This window comes from Hemitrygon akajei, unplaced genomic scaffold, assembly GCF_048418815.1.
Source record: "Hemitrygon akajei unplaced genomic scaffold, sHemAka1.3 Scf000168, whole genome shotgun sequence".
Classification (NCBI taxonomy): Eukaryota; Metazoa; Chordata; class Chondrichthyes; order Myliobatiformes; family Dasyatidae; genus Hemitrygon; species Hemitrygon akajei.
Window position 1 is genome coordinate 912,009 of NW_027332054.1, and position 17,495 is coordinate 929,503.

Genomic DNA, 17,495 nt, shown 5'->3' on the forward strand with positions numbered 1-17,495 from the left:
ATGAGTGTCCATATTTGGACAAATGACGATTAAAACTGAATTGAATTGATGTGGTTTTAGAATGAAAGGGGGAAGAGAAGTGAGAATGAAGGAAATGGGGTGAGAAGACTGAGACGGGGAAAGGCGAAGTCGAGTAGGGAGAGCAGAGTAAGAGAGGATGGAGGAACGAGGCTGAGGGATAGGAGGCTATACGGAGTTGTTGGAGTCGGCTGTGAGGACGGTGAGGGGTATGGAGAAAGGGAGAGCCGAAGTAGTCGAGTGCACTGAGAGAGTGGAGCGAAGAAGAGTGTGAGGGAGTTGAACACATCCAAACAAGATGCTTTTGGAATTTCCATTCCCTCTGTGGCATTATAGGATCAGCTGGTTCACACAAGAATATTAAAATACACAATAAAAGATCAGCAAGACGACAAAAGGAGAAAATGGCAAGAGAATACAGAAACTATCCAACACGTCACAGGAATGTCTGCAGAAAGCCTGTTTCTGAAGGTGACTGGCATTACTTTGTGTGAAAAGCTCGTTTCCTCCCCATTTACCCGGGTGCCTGATGGGATGGCAGAGTAACAAAAAGGTTAATGACTTCTCAATTACCAAAAACTTTCCGACTAATCTAGTCGTGTTTATATAAATATTATTGTGCCAGCCTAATTATTTAATACTATTATGTAGTGACGCTAAGGTGGAAACAGTTGTAAATGCTACCAGCGGTACAATGTATACCCTGTTCATACCATAGTCTGTCAATTTTCTCCTTTAAGTCAGGATATTCCTCCTGTTTTCACTCCTGGATTTCCGAATGTTGTGTATATTGGGAATGGATCCATTAATGAAGTTGTTCTTGCTTGTTTGTCCTGTAATATTCTATCGGGATGGTTATTATCGATATGACTCCTGGCAACATCTTTGTAAATCTTCTCTGCGCTCCTTCCAGTTCAACCACCTTTTTAGCTATTACAGATTGCCAAACCCGTACACATTATTCCATGTGCAGCCTCACCAATGACTCCAATTTAATGTCCCAGTTCCAAAACTCATTTAGGAACCACTATTTGTATTAGACAGGCTAAATTGGTTATAACACCATTGTTATGTTTTATAGCTCCAAATCAGAAAACTAATTAAAGGAAGCTGGGCGATGACTCGTGTATGTTTACTTTTGTTTTTACCTTAAGCAATGTGTGCCATTCACACACTTGGTACATACAACTATAATGAATTATTTAAACAAGGACTGTTTAATTAAACAATATATTCACAATATTAATCAAGTATTACTGAAATATTAAATTCACAACACTCCTCCCTGCTTTGCTATGAATTCCAACTCAACATCACAATGATGTATACAGTATACTATATAATTTAGCTACTATATAGATATCCATAGCACAGTGTATTTTAAATTGTCCCCATTCAGGCCTAACAATTTTAATCACTCTGGAGGATTTTTTTTTAAACTCTTATACTCTTATGCAGACATTCCCTGTGCAGGTGAACACATCAGGAAATTGATACAAACTCACTGGACACAGGTAAGCGAGACAGCTGAAAATAGGATGTATGTAAACGTAGAAGTTGTCTGCTCAATGCGTGTTGGCGGACGTGCCGATCCGATGTTGGATGCGAACAGTTAAATCTCACTTCGGTGTTGTCTACTCACTGCGAGCACGGAGCAGTCCCGAGCTGGTCTCCGGTGCGCTCAGTGTGAATTCCGCCCGTTCTCCTTGTGCCGGCAGTGTTTCCGCTCGGTGCTCCATTTCCTCTCCGTCACCGAGAAGCAACAGATATGTTGGTCACTTGACTGGTGAGCATTTACACTGGAGGGCGGGTTTTGTTATCGATAGACGCGTGGCGGTAACGGCAACGGGAATGTGGTGAAACATACAAACAGAAGGTGGTTTGAGTTTAATGACCGGTGGGAGGTGGAAATACAAACAGAAGGTGGTTTGAGTTTAATGACCGGTGGGAGGAGGAAATACAAACAGAAGGTGGTTTGAGTTTAATGACCGGTGGGAGGTGGAAATACAAACAGAAGGTGGTTTGAGTTTAATGACCGGTGGGAGGTGGAAATACAAACAGAAGGTGGTTTGAGTTTAATGACCGGTGGGAGGTGGAAATACAAACAGAAGGTGGTTTGAGTTTAATGACCGGTGGGAGGTGGAAATACAAACAGAAGGTGGTTTGAGTTTAATGACCGGTGGAAGCCGCCGGCTGCAGTTGCCGAAGAGCCTGTTCCGGATCTGGGTCTCGCTCGGGCTCTCAACCACTCTCGCAGCTGCCTCGTTCTCCGATGCCCGTCAGTTCTGTCGTGTCGAGATTGGAAAATAAAAACTGCGACCGCCTCTGGGAAGAACTTAGATAGTTTGTTTGTTAATCAGTTGAATATTTGACGTGAACAGATATTTCGCTGCGCTGATGAACTGCTCTCTGAACTTGGACTGAGTTACCCCATAAATAAATGTGTTTGTGCAGCAACTTAATATCATCAGCATGTATCCGGTGTGTTGAAATATGTATTCCGAATCGTTGTAATTATTCTGATCCAATCCAGCAATGGTGTAATAAAGGAATTCGGCAACTTTTACCGACCACAGGGCGATGAAGCTCCCGGAGATGGTGAAAAGTAAGATCACAGACCTCCTCCTGCTCTCCATCTCCGGGTCACTGCGGTTCTCCGCCTTGCTCTGACCCCTCAGCCCCTTACGGACGCGACTCGTCACTAAAATGTGTCTGATTGTCAGAGCGTTGAACAGTAATATTAACACGAACGGGAGTAATGGCGCTAGAACGGTAGAAAGCCAGCTGTATCCCACCCACCCAGGATCCGTATAGTAGCTCGATTTGCGAATGCAGCCCCAGGGTATATTGTCAATCACTTTCATTGGTCGATACATAAAGAAGTATGGCACATTTTTAAAAAAGAAAAGAACGCCGGTTGCTGTCAAAACTACAGCTGCAGTTTTCCCGGCGCAATATTTTGCTTTCAGCTTTTGGCAACAAATGGCGACAAAACGATCAAAATTAAAGGTGACAGTGAACCAGACAGAACAGTCTGTGGCTACCCTTAAGGGGACATAATTCACACTACATACGGGGGTTATGTCCAGAAACGTCCCGGGCAAATAATAATGAAAGACCCGCAATATAACCTGAAACACGATTGTCAGAAGATTCGCCGTTGCCATGGCAACCAGGTAGCACGTGGTGCAGGTGGACAGGCCGCACTTTCCGCGAGACAGGATCACAATCGCCACTAAATTCACTGGAGAAACAACAAAGAATGAGTGAATTACTGTCAATCGAAGTTTGCAGACAACGCATTTCTGGACTTTAACAGGTGTAAAGAGGGACTCGCAGGTGCCTCGTACAATTACATGCTGGGTGAATGGAAACACTACTCGGTCCTGGAAGAGGAGCAGGGTTCTGGAGTAGCCCCATGCAGCGAAGCCCCGCTCCCTCAGCTTCTGTCTCCCGTTCCCATGTCTTCGCCTCCTCCCCAACTCCCGTCGGTTCGCCTCTTTAAAATATAAAATTCTGCAACTGCGCTTGACCGTGACCAATTGCAACCAGGAAGTTCCATTTCCCGATTTTAATGATTTTGCCTGTATTTTGAACGTTAGTGCTTGAACCATCCAATTATCAAAGGAAAGCCAATTTATCTTTTGCAAAATATTTGCCTCTTTTAGAGGTTGCTGCAAAATCACTGCAGCATTATTCTAAATGCTGCGATGCTTATAGTTCCAGAGCAGAGTATCGCGTGTACCTTATCCCGTCTGACCTGCAACAGACACTGCTGGATTGGGTTTTAACTCCTTCTTCACGAGATGTATCGTAGGACGCGGAAACGAACCCTGGTGCACTAAAACGCACACAGACCATTATTTGAATTTTGCAATCTCACAATGGTTCGGAGTCTAACTCACAAGTGTTGTCTACCATTCTCCCCTGAACTTCACCGGCGATCTGTTTCCGTGATCCAGTCAAACTTGAAGCAATTGCTTAAAACACGGCTCAATACAATGAATCTGACTGTAAAGCATGTTACGCTATTGATATGGAATAACACCAAGTAGCCGGTAAAGGTGCCGGGCGAGCTGGATTATCGGAGTTTACTTTGACAGAGGCTTTGCATTGATAAATCACAACTGTCTGTCATGAATCCGCAAAATGGATCTATCTATTCTATCTTCCGCTCTGCAGCTGTTTCAATTGCCGGTTTATTTTCAGTCGAGGTCACGGATCAAACTTCAAGGGATCTTCTGAACGAACACGGAGCTTGTCACAATGTCTGCACCGCACTCTCTGATACACCGCCATCACAACGCTTTCGGTAACTCACCGAGTCCAAAGACCGCGCTCACAGAACAGCAAATGTTAGTTCGCCTCTGTTCTTACCAGGAACACCAATAAAGGCAATGATCAAGAAATATATCTTTCTCACACGGAAAAATGTTTCAAGCATGCTGTGTGAGATTCAGCCTGTCTTTCAACTGCTCGCGATCGCGCTGAAGAAACTCTGAGCTGTTGAATCTCCACCGTCATTCATTTATACTCGCTCCAGCACACTGAATATTCAATATTACACAAGGCTGACGTGTCTTCCAACAGTTGGGGTAAAAATACACATGATGTAATTCAAGTAAAATCCCAATTGTAATGAGCTATAGATAGCTTGACACGAAATTTCCAAATCTCAAAGACGATGTACGTTGGTGAATGTTTTGCGAAATGTCGTTGGCCTCATGGACGTGGCCACCATAGGCCAATGCTGTATTGTCATTGACTGCTCTGTTTCACTCTGAGAATTGCTTCGGTGATAGATCTTACAATAGAATTATATAAAACAGATTAAGTTGTTTGTATCTCCTTGTAATATAGTGAAGAGCCTTAAACTAATAGAATATAGTCAACGCACCAAACCGTTAAGCAAATGAATTCCACTCATGCAAAATGCCGGAGGAAATCAACAGGTCAGGCAGCATCTGTGGAAATATATCAACAGTCGTCGCTCCGGCCGAGACCCTTCTTCTCATTAATGAACGTGTCTTCGAGTGCCTTATCTCCACCGACAAAATATTCCAGTGGCGAACCGCTTCCATTTCTATCCCCATTCCCGGTCCGACATATCTATACCCTCCTCTTCTGCCACGATATGACCCTCTCAGATTGGAGGATTAACACTTTCTGTTCCGTCAAAGTAACCTCCAATCTTATGGCATGGACATGGATATCTCCATCTTCCGGTATTTCCTTCTCTCCCTTCCCTCTTCTGCATTTCTCCACTCTGGAATCTTACTCTTCTTCTCATCTGTCTATCACCCCTCCCCACTGATCCCCCTACTCATTCCCTTTCTCCCATGATCCACTCTCCTCTCCGATCAGATTCTTTCTTCTCAAACACTCTGCCTTTTCCGCTAATCACCTTCCAGCCTCTTATTTGGTCACCCGACTCCAAACACCTTGCTTCACCTATCATCTTCCGGCTTGACCTCCTCCCACTCTCCCAAACATTCTTATTCTGGCACCTTCCTCCATTTTTCACGAGTGCTGTTGCAGGTTTGGGCCCGAAACATCAAGGGCCGATTCATTTCCACAGTTCCTGCAGGACCGGCTGTGTTCTTCCAGCGTTGGTGCAGCCCTCCACATGGTAAACCAGCTCCAGTCAAGGTTCGCAACGGTCTGACGTAAAGCAATTAAATCACCGTACACACCGTCTTCGGATTGGTTAAAAATGCTTAAACCGACAGAGCATCTGCATCCATTACATTTTTTTTTTTTTACCAACAATGACAATTGTTTTGCAGATGCACAAAATTGGTAGCTTTGTTGACCATGAGGTAGGTAGCCGGATTAACATATTTGACGAACCGAACAGCGCTTTCATTGGAAATACTGTTTTGGACACTGTTGATGGGGACGACCTACCAGGGACAAGTTGCAGTGGTTGCGTCTCTGGCACCGAGACTGGACACTCAGCTTAGAAGGGAACGAGGGAAAAGAGGAGAGCAGTAGTGATAGGGGATTCGATAAATGGGGGTACAGATAAGAGGTTCTGTGAAAGGGATCGAGAATCCCTGCTGCCTCCCTGGTGCCAAGGCCCTCGATATCTCGGATCGAGTTCTCAGTATTCTCAGGAGGGCGGGTGAGCAGCTGGATGTCGTTGTCCATGTGGCGACCAATGACGTGGGTAGCAAGAGAGAGGAAGTCCTGAAAGGTGAGTTTAAGTAGTTAGGCGCCACGTTAAAGGACAGGACCTATAGGATAGCAATCTCAGGATTGCAACCAGTGCCACGTGCAGGTGGGTTTAGAAATAGCAAGATAGTGCGGATCAACACGTAGTTGAAGACATGGTGCAGGAGGGAGGGCTTCAGATTTATAGATAATTGGGCAGTTTTCCAAGGAAGGTGGAACCTGTACTGGCAAAACGTTTTACATCTGAACTGGAGGGGGAAAAATATTCTTGCAGGTCGGTTTGCTAGAGATGCTACAATGGATATAAACTAGATACAAGGGGAGAGCTAGAGGGAGGGGAACTAGAGTGTAGGAACAGATGTATGGGAGAAGGAAGAAAAAGAAGATTGTAAAGTTGTTGGCACCGTTAGTGATAAACAGAGAGTAAGAGGTGGAACATTTCTTCAATGCATTTAGTTTAATGCTAGGAGCATTGTAGGAAAGATGGATGAGCTTAGAGCATGGATTGATACTTGGAAATATGATGTTGTAGCTATTACTGAAACATGGTTGCAGGAAACGTGCGATTGGCAAATAAATATTCCTGGATTTCGTTGCTTCAGGTGTGATAGAATCGGACCGACAGGACGAGGAGGTATTGCATTGCTTGTAAGAGAAAATATTACAGCGGTGCTTTGGCAAAATAGATTAGAGGGCTCGTCTAGGGAGGCTATTTAGGTGGAATTAAGGAATGGGAGCGGAGTAGTCACACTTACAGGGGTGTATTATAGACCACCTAATGGAGAGCGAGAATTGGAGGAACTAATTTGTAAGGAGATAACAGATATTTGTAGAAAGCACAGGGCTGTGATTGTGGAAGATTTTAATTGTCCACATATAAACTGGGAACCCCGTACTGTAAAACGTTGGATGGTTTGGAGTTTGCAAAATGTGTGCCAGATACCTTTTTTGCAGTAATACATGGAGATATCAACTACAGAAGGGGCAGTGTTGTATCTCCCGTTCGGGAATGAGATACATCAGGAGACGGAGGTCGGTGTTGGGGAGCACTTCGGGTCCAGTGATCACAATGGCATTAGCTTCAATATAATTATGGAGAAGGATAGGACGGGACCTAGGGTTGAGGTTTTTGATTGGAGAAAGGCTAACTTTGAGGAGATGCAAAAGGACTTAGAAGGGGTGGACTGGGACGATTTGTTTCATGGGAAAGATGTAATAGAAAAATGGAGGTCATTTAAAATTGAAATTTTGAGGGAACAGAATCTTTATGTTCCTGTTAGGTTGAAAGGAAAGGTTAAAAGTTTGAGAGCCATGGTTTTCAACGGATATTGGAAACTTGGTTCGGAAAAAGAGAGATATCTACAATAAACATAGGCAGCATGGAGTAAATGTGGTGCTCAAGGAATATAAAGAATGTAAAAAGAAACTTAAGAAAGAAATTAGAAAAACTAAAAGAAGATACGAGGTTGCTTTGGCAAGCAAGGTGAAAATAAATCCAAAGGGTTTCTACCGTTATATTAACAGCAAAAGGATAGCGAGGGATAAAATTGTCCCTTAGATAATCAGAGTGGACAGCTATGTGTAGAGCCAAAAGGGATGGGGGAGATTTTGAACAATTTCTTTTCTTCGGTATTCACTAAGGAGGAGGATATTGAATTGTGTAAGGTAAGGGAAACAAGTTGGGAAGTTATGGAAACGATGATGATTAAAGAAGAGGAATTGTTGGCGCTTTTAAGGAATATAAAAGTGGATAAGTTTCCGGATCCTGACAGGATTTGCCTAGGACCTTGAGTGAAGTTAGTGTAGAAATAGCAGGTGCTCTTACAGAAGTATTTCACATGTCACTAGAAACGGAGATGGTGCCGGGGGATTGGCGTATTTCTCATATTGTTCCATTGTTTAACAAGAGTTCTAAGAGTAAACCTAGCAATTATCGGCCTGTACGTTTGACGTCAGTGGTGGGGAAATTAATGGAAAGTATTCTGAGAGATGGTATATATAATTATCTGGATAGACAGGATCTGATTAGGTACGATCAACATGGATTTGTGCGTGGAAGGTCATGTGGAGGTTTCTAGGAAAGTTGACGAGGGTATAGCAGTGGATGTTGTCTATACGGACTTTAGTATGGCCTTTGACAGGGTACCACAAGGAAGGTTAGTAAGGAAGGTTCCATCGTTAGGTATAAATATTGAAGTAGTAAAATGGATTCAACAGTGAATGGTTGGGAGATGCCAGAGAGTAGTGGTGGATAACTGTTTGTCACGTTGGAGGACGGTGACTAGTGGTGTGCCTGAGGGATCTGTACTGGGTCCAATGTTGTTTGTCATATACGTTAATGATCTGGATGACGGGGTGGTAATTTGGATTAGTACGTATGCAGATGATACAAAGATAGATGGCGTTGTGGATAATGAAGTAGGTTTTCAAAGCATGCAGAGAGATTTAGGCCAGTTAGAAGAGTGGGCTGAAATATGGCAGATGGGGTTTGATGCTGATAACCGCAAGGTGCTACATTTTGGTAGGACTAATCAAAGTAGGACATACATGGTAAATGGATGGGCGTTCGAGAATGCAACAGAATAGAGTCATCTAAGAATAATGGTGTATTTCTCACTGAATGTGGAATCTCATGTGGATAGGGTGGTGAAGAAAGCTTTTGATATGCTGGCCTTTATAAAGGAGAACATTGAGTATAGGAGTTGGGATGTAATGTTAAAATGGTACCAGGCTTTGGTAAGGCCAAATTTGGAGCATTATGTACAGTTTTAGTCACCGAAATATAGGAAGAATGTCAGCAAAATAGAGAGAGTACAGAGGAGATTTACTAGAATGTTACCTGAGTTTCAGCAACTAAGTTACAGAGAAAGGTTGAAGAAGTTCGGTCTTTATTCTTTGGTGCGTAGAACGTTGAGGGGGGACTTGATAGAGTTATTTAAGATTATGAGGGGGATAGATAGAGTTGACGTGGATAGGCTTTTCCCATTGAGAGTAGGGGAAATTCATACAAGAGGACATGAGCTGAGAGTTAGGGGGCAAAAGTTTAGGGGTAACACGAGGGGCAACTTCTTTACTCAGTGTGGTAGCTGTGTGGAACGAGCTTCCACCAGAAGTGGTATAGGCAGGTTCGGTATTGTCATATAAATTAAAATAGGATTGGCATATGGACAGGAAAGGAATGGAGGGTTATGGACTCAGTACAGGTCGGTGGGATTAGGTGAGCGGAAACGTTCGGCACGGACTAGAAGGGCCGAGCTGACCTGTTTCCGTGCTGTAATTGTTATATGTTTATATGGAAATATAAGACAATATTCTATATTCTTTTGATTGTTCGCAACGAAGTGCTTATGTATTGCATGGTCTGAACTGAATGGCGTAAAAGAAGACGCTTAAACTGTGACTAGATAGTCGTTGCAGTGATAAATTAATGGGTCGTGGGTGATGGTATTCAGTCCATCAGTTGTCACTGATTGGCAGATCAACATCAATATTGAAGTATGTGATAATTATTGTCCATGGGTGAGTAGTGTAAGGACATTCACAGTGTAACGGAGTTCTCGTGAGTACTGATTCAGAATCAGATTTAGATTTCTGTTTCTTATCAACGGTATGTGACGTTATTTTTTTTTAACTTAGCAGCAGCAGTTCAGTGCAATACATAACGTAACAAAGACAAATATTAATAATTATAAATAAAATAAAAAAATAATAATTATAAAAATGTAAGTCAGTTACGTATATTGAGTAGATTAAAACAAACGTGCAAGAACAGAAATACTGTATATTAAATAGAAAAGTGAGCTAGCACCCAGAGATCAAATGTCCATTTAGGAATCGGATGGCAGAGGGGAAGAAGCTGTTCCTGAATCGATGAGCGTGCGCCTTCAGGCTTCTGTACCTCCTACCTGACGGTCATACTGAGAAAAGGGCATGCCCTGTCTGCTGTTGGTCCTGAATAATGGACGCTGCCTTTCTGAGACGGACAAGGTAATGGAATTCCAACCATTAGTGAAGGCGGTGATGCGGATTGATAATGTTGTGTTTAATAGTTGACTTCACTGACGTGTATAGTTACATTGCTCGGGAGAAGGTTCTTGGGAAGCCGAAAGGTCTGAAACTAAAAAGGTCACCTGGACCAAATGATGTCCGTCTGAGAGTCCTGAAAGAGCTGGCTGAAGAGATTGTGGAGATTTAGTAATGATTTTTCAAGAATCAATGGATTCTGTAATGGTTCCGAAAGACTGAAAATTTGGAGATATCACTCCACTCTTCAAGGAGATAGAGAGGGAGAAGAACCGAAATTGTAGACCAGTTAGTCTGACCTCTCTGGTTGGGAAGATATTGGAGCCAGATGTTGAGGATGTGTTTTCAGTATCTTTGGGGTTCATGACAAAATTGGCCATTTTCAGCATGTTTTCCTGAAGGGAAATTCTTGTCTGACAAGTGTGCTGAAACCCTTTGAATTGATTGAAGAAATAACAAGGGAGATAGAGAACGGAGAATCGGCTGATGATGCGCACCTGTCGTTTCAGAAGTTCACATGAGGCTGCCTATCAAGTTATAAGCGCAAAATATTACAGGAAAGATTCTTGAATGAATAAAGCAGTGGCTGATTGGCTGGAGGCAAAATTAGTAATAAAGTAATAAAATAGAGTAATAAAAGGAACCTTCTCCGGTTTGATGCCGGTGACCAGTGGTGTTCCACAGGGATCTGTGTTGGGACTGATGCTTTTTATGTTGTATTACAATGACCTGGAATGCAGAATTGACGGCTCTATTGCAAAGTATGCCGATGATACCAAGGTAGTTGGAGGAACAGGTAGTTTTGAGGAAGTAGATAGACTACGATAGGACTTCGACAGATTACAGGAAAGGGCAAAAAGGAGACAGATGGAATACAGTGTAAGGAAGTGTATAGTCATGCACTTTGGAAAAAAAAATAAAAGGTAGAATATTTTCTAAATAGAAATTTTTAAAAAAGCAACAACGATGCACAAAGGGAATGGGAGTCCTTGTGCAGGATTATCTGATGGGTAACTTGCTGGGTGAGTCGGCGGTGAGGGAGACAAAGGCAATTTTAGCATTCATTTCAACAGAACTAGAATATAAAAGTTCGAACTTAATTTTGAGGCTTTATGAAGCACTGGTGAAGACTCACTTAGAATATTGTAAGCAGTTTTCGGCTACTTATATTAGAAAGGATGGGCTGACACAGCAGTGAATTTAAAGGTGGTTTACGGCACTGATTCCAGGATTGAATGTCTCGCAATGTAAAGAGATTTTGAGGGGTGATATAATTGCAACCTATCTAATGTCTCGATGGATGTGGAGAGGATGTGTCCTAAGGTGGGAGAGACTAGCACCATAGGAGGCAGTTAATAGAGGGGCGTCCTTTTGAAATGAAGATGATATTAGACGGAGAGTGGTGAATCTGTGGAATTCGTTGCTACAGGCAGCTGTGAAGGCAAAGTCCTTATGTTTATTTAAACAGAGGTTGATAGATTATTGACTGGTCTGGACATGAAGGGATACAGGGAGAAAGCAGGAGATTGGGGCCACGAGGAAAATTGGATCAGTCATGAGGAAATGGCGGAGCAGACTCTATGGGCCAAATAATCTAATTCTGCTCCTACGTCTTATGGTATTATGTTTCATACTCATCTTTCGGTTGTATTGTATCTTGCCGATCTGTTTCATATTCCACCAGCTCTATTGCCCTCACTTACCCTGTCCATAGACAAAGGAGAGACAATGGATGTTGTTTGCTTGGATTTTCAGATGGTCCGTAACAAGGACTTGTACCTGAGGCCGCTTAGCAAGATCACAGCTCGCGGTATTACACGAAAGGTACTAGTATCGATCGAGGATTGGTTTACTGGCAGGAGGCAAGGAGTCAGAACAATGTGAGCCTATTCTGTTTGCTGCCAGTAAATAGTGGTGTTCCGCTGTAGTAGGTATTGAAATCAACGATTTGTGTGAAGGACTTGATAACTTGGAGAAGAACTTTACCACTGATATGAAGGTAGGTGTCTGCAGAAGGACTGGGATGGACATGGAGAACAGGCGATGCAATGGCAGATGAAATGCAGGTGGAAGACTGAGTGGAGATTTGATAGATGTATACCAAATGACGAGGCGTAGAGACAGTGTAAATGCAATCGGGCTTTCTCCACTGATGTTGGGCGAGAATACCACTGGAGATCATGGGCGAAGGGTGAAATGTGAAATATTTAAGGGAAACATGGGGGTAAATTTCTTCACCCGGAGGGTGGTGAGAGTGTTGACAGTGCTGCCAACGCAAACGGTAATTGCGATTCCGATGTCAGCATTTAAGAGATGATTGGATAAGTACAAAAATCAGAGGGATGTGGATGGTCATGGTCCGGGTGCACGTCGATGGGAGCAGGCAGTGCAAATAATTCCTCACGGCCTGACGGACTGAGGACCCTGTTTCTGTGCAGTGGTTCCCTATGGCTGTCTGACTGTATGTCTGGGTTAGAGCGTTAGTGTCTCACAGCACCGACCAATCTAGAAAGTCGTTGATACTGTTCGATCCCTCTGTCTTTGCACACACTGAAGCACGGAGACTGAGTTAATGGATGGTTACAGCATGAGAAGACTGAAGCGCAGATGTGAGATGATAACGAGGGTGTCACACGACAGAAATACACGTTCACCCCTTCAGTAACGCGGTAAAGACAGTAGTTCCGGGCTGGAGGTGGGTGTGACAGTTGTCCCGGAACAGTTAACAAATCTGTTGCTTCATCCGTGGTAATGGGGATCATTCGCCCCGATACTATACAACAAAGGATCCATTTAATCCGAATCCTATCCTTGGTCAGAGATTGAAAGTGAGAATTCTTGGCAGTCGTTGGAGGCTTGGAGTTGTGGAGACATCATATTTTAATTGTGTTGAATATTAACTCGTGGACGATACGTTACTTTCTGCGTCTCTTTGTCTTGGAGTCGAAAGGCTTCATTAAAAGCCGTATGACTGCAATTACAGATGTTTGTTAACTATTGAACACATAACAGGAAGCCATTTTCTGCAATATTTTGAAAATATGAATGCATTGCCAATTTGAAATATAGCACGAGGTTTGGACATAAGTGAGTTCAATTGAAAGAGAGAGAGAAAGATTACGGCCATGAATGGCTTTATGTGAGGTGTGTGTTTCTATAGTTTGTGTTGGGGAGAATGATTGAATTGATCTTCTTTTTCACCATACACATGACAAAAAATTTGTGTCACCTTGCGAGATGTAATTTCCAAGAACTGATGCGAAATTCGGAGGCTGCGTATCTTTCCGAAATTCTATGAAGTGTTAGTGTACGTGAGCCTCAGCTCCCCACATCTCACTCTCCCAGGTTCTTCAGAACACGTGCTGAGGCCTTTTGCTTTGGAAGTTGTTTATTCTGTATTCTCCACTTGCCGGCTATGGTTTTGAAGGAAGAGAAGTACGAGCACGGATGTTTGCTTTGCTGTCAAAGCGTTATAAGTCTGTGTCGTTTTGTATGATTCATTTATCATTGATTTCAGAGGGAGATACGGACTCTACACCGGCCATGTGGATTCCGGGTTAAAGGGATCGAAATTTGCATCTACACCCGATACGATAGAACTACAATTAAGAGGTAAATTGGCATTAGGATAAAATGGTGTGTACTTGAACTGCGAATTTGGAATTGACATTTTGGAAGGCTGGTTCTTCTAAGGAGCAGCAGAAGCTGCTGCTCAACACTTTGGAACACTGGTTTGAAGTTGTAGGTTTCCATTGCAAAAGATTGTTTTGATGTCATTGTAGCATCTGCCCTGTAATATGTAAATGACAGGTCGGTTTAGATACCGTGGCGGTTCAGTCAATAGCTCAGAGATTTGCTTACATCCTTAGCCCTAATTCCACAAATTACCCAGCTGCTGCTCGGTGGTCAGATTAAATCGGATATTTCCCTCTGTAACTGCAGAGCCCAAATATAGTTAAAATATAATTTTAACCCTCCGTGCGGAACACGGATGCCCGCTGTCTTCCAAGCAGAATTCACTCTGTCTGCTACATCATCAGCCTTCTGTTAGTAAGCCGATTCTGAATCAATGCAGCCAGGTTTCCCTGGACCCGTTGCCTCCTCACTTTCTGAATGAGTCTATTATGGAGAACTGATCAAACGCCAGACCGAAATTAATGCACCCACATCGACTGATCTGATTCTTCTGCTTGTTTTATTTTCCAAAGAGTTCAATCTGGTTCGTAAAGGACAACATGCCACTCAAAAAGCCATGTTGACTCTCAGTAGTCTGGCTACATTTCTCCAACTATTCAGAAATTCCCTCCATAATAATCTTCTCCAATAGTTTATCCACTGCTGATATAAGTCTCACTGGTCTATAATTCGAAGGAGTATCCCATTTCGTCAACAAAGGTAATAGGATAACATCTGCCACCCTCACCTCAATCTTCCCCTCCAAAAGCGCAGCAATATCTTCGCTGTCTTTCTAAAATTACCTGGACTATATCCCTTCTGGCACCGGAGAATCATCTATCATAATGCTTTTCAATATCCAGCACATCCTCTTTCTTAGCGTCGGCAAGTTCGAGCATATCTGCCTGATGAATATGAATGTGTTCATATTCATCAATGTATTCAGTAAGGAGCTTCGCTGCCTTCTTGGACTCCAGACACATATTTTCCTCTTTTCCTTCTGACCAGCACAGACTCGCTCTAGTCATTCTCCTGTTCTTCACACTGCAACTCGCCAAGGACTTCTCAAGTCCCCTTCTATCTCCGCTCAGTCCATTTTAACATTCTCTCCTGTCTGCACTGTGATTCACCATAACCCTATCCGATCGCTTCTTACAAAATGTTAAGTTTCTTTCTTTCTTCCTCTTGACTCGTTCAAATTTTCTTGTCACCCAGGATTACGTTACGGTATCATCCTTTCCCTGCGTCACTGAGATAAGCCTATACTGAACCCCATGTCAATCTCCACATATCTGTTGCGTATTTCCCTGAGTGCATCATTTCCCAATGTACGTTCCCAAGTTCCTGCCAGGTAGCACCATAGTTCGCAGACCCCAAATTCCATGCTCCCTGGTCCTAACCCTGTGCAAGGTAAATATAGGGGAGTTCTGCCGTTTTGCTCTGACATGCAGACCCGCGGAGAGATTTGTCACCTGACCCGGTTCCTTTTCTAATAATAGATCCGGTAAGGACTGCTCGCTAGTCCGTCTTTCTTCTTACAGTGACATGAATCTTTCCTGGACACAACTGAGAAATTATGCCATACCTAAACCTTTAAACCTGGGGAGGTGCCAAAAAATATTAGGGAAGTTTCAATTACCCGTGCCAGTAACATGGTCGATGTACATGTTCCGCTCCCGATCGGTCCCTCGCTGTTCCCGTTGTGTGTGTGTGTGTGTGTTTTCTTCTGTTAATCTGGTGGGCGGCTATACAAAATACTCCAGATGGCCCTTCACGTTTCAGTGTTAGTCTCACAGTGTATTAACAAACGAACGCTCCACGTTGTCCTCCCTTTCTGCAGCTACGATATCATCCCTGGTTTCCTATTGCACTCACTTTACACTCTGTTACCCGACCCTGTCCATTTTTCAACACTTAAAACCCGGAAAGTCCTGAAGCTATTCCTGCCCTTGTGTCAGACGAGTGTCTGTGATAGTTTGGAACATACTTCAAACAACGTAACAATCACGCCAGCAGCATTGAAGTTTTGTATCGCTGCCTAATTGAACTGTATATAGTGAGAAATCTTACGCCAATTCTGCAATTTCCGGATGGCCAGGCATATGATTGTTTGAATTAATGACACATTTGCCAAACCTGTTCATTGTAATACGGTTTTATTTGAAAACTCCGCTGAATTGTCATTAGACACGCGCGTTATCTACACAGATGGCAATTTAATGTAAACACATACTTCATTCCATTCCTCAGCTCTTCTCTGAATTTCCTCTGTGTCAGTGTATAGATGCAAGTATTGGTGCACACACTGAACATTTGCAGCATGAACCCAAATTGTTGTAGGATGTATACCGGGGAGCTCAAATGTCTGTCCTCGTAAAAATAGTTTTCCAATTGCCATTTCAGGGAATGGGCTACAATGGGCATCCACAATAATATGAAATTAGCTGATATAGAAAACAACAAAATCATCGATTTTCTGCGTTTTTCCATCTCGGCATCTTTCTGATTGTTGCTGCTGTGCCGTAGCTTTCTGCGGACTCTATTTGCCACAACGATATGCCTTACAGTTAACCCGTTAAACACCAGGATTAAACCGATTGGTAGCAATGGTGTTAAAATACGGTCCAGTAATTGGTATCCTCTCCACACGGGTGATGTAGCGTATTCATATGTGACGGTGCACCGCCACGGCATGTTGTCAATGATGACGTATGGTTCAACGGCAAAGTAACCCGGGATACATTTCCCACAGCTCACTATAACCACCGTCACGATAACCACCGTTGCTGTTCTCTCGGTGCAGTATCGTTCCCGCAGCTTTTGGCAACATATTGCGATGAAGCGATCGAAGGTAAAACTGACCGTAAACCAAACAGAACAGTCTGTCATTACAGTCCGAAATACAATCGTCAGAGCGCATACAGGAGTGATGAGCAGGGATTTGGAATAAATGTAGATATTGTTGATCTGTTCCACTAAAGCAGCAACGATAACCACCATCAGATCCGCCGTTGCCATTCCAACCAGGTAACGGGTGATGCATTTGGAGAGTCCGCATTTTCCACGAGAAAGCATCACAATCGCCGTTAAATTAACTGCAAGAAATTTGGAAACTAAATAGAAATATGGTCAGCTCCCTGAATGCCCCCATTCTACCGATGCTGTGCAGGGTATGGTCTGTTTGGAAGTGGAAAGCGGGAATCCAGTGTGTGCGGTCTCCGCCGCTGCACTCCGGCTGGAGGACAATGACGGATGTGAGTGTCAGTGGATTGGCGACATTCCCACAGTTTAGAGCAAGGCATCCGAGTTCCACGACTCACGTACCGGTGAGCAGTCGATCGCTCCTGTAAACAACACCATGTCCATTATTAGAGGTGAAATAGTTGAAGGGATTGTTTGTAGCGGTGACAAAGTGGAGTCAAGGAGATATAAAGCACGAGTTCTCATTTACTGACTTACAGAAGAACAGACCTACGTGTCGGAAATAGACGGGACCGTCATTTAAATAAGCTGCCACGTTGTTATAAGGTCGAAGTGTCTACACTGATAGAGACTCGGACCTAGAAAAGCAGAGACCAGCATCACTTCAGAAAGCCAAGCGAGGT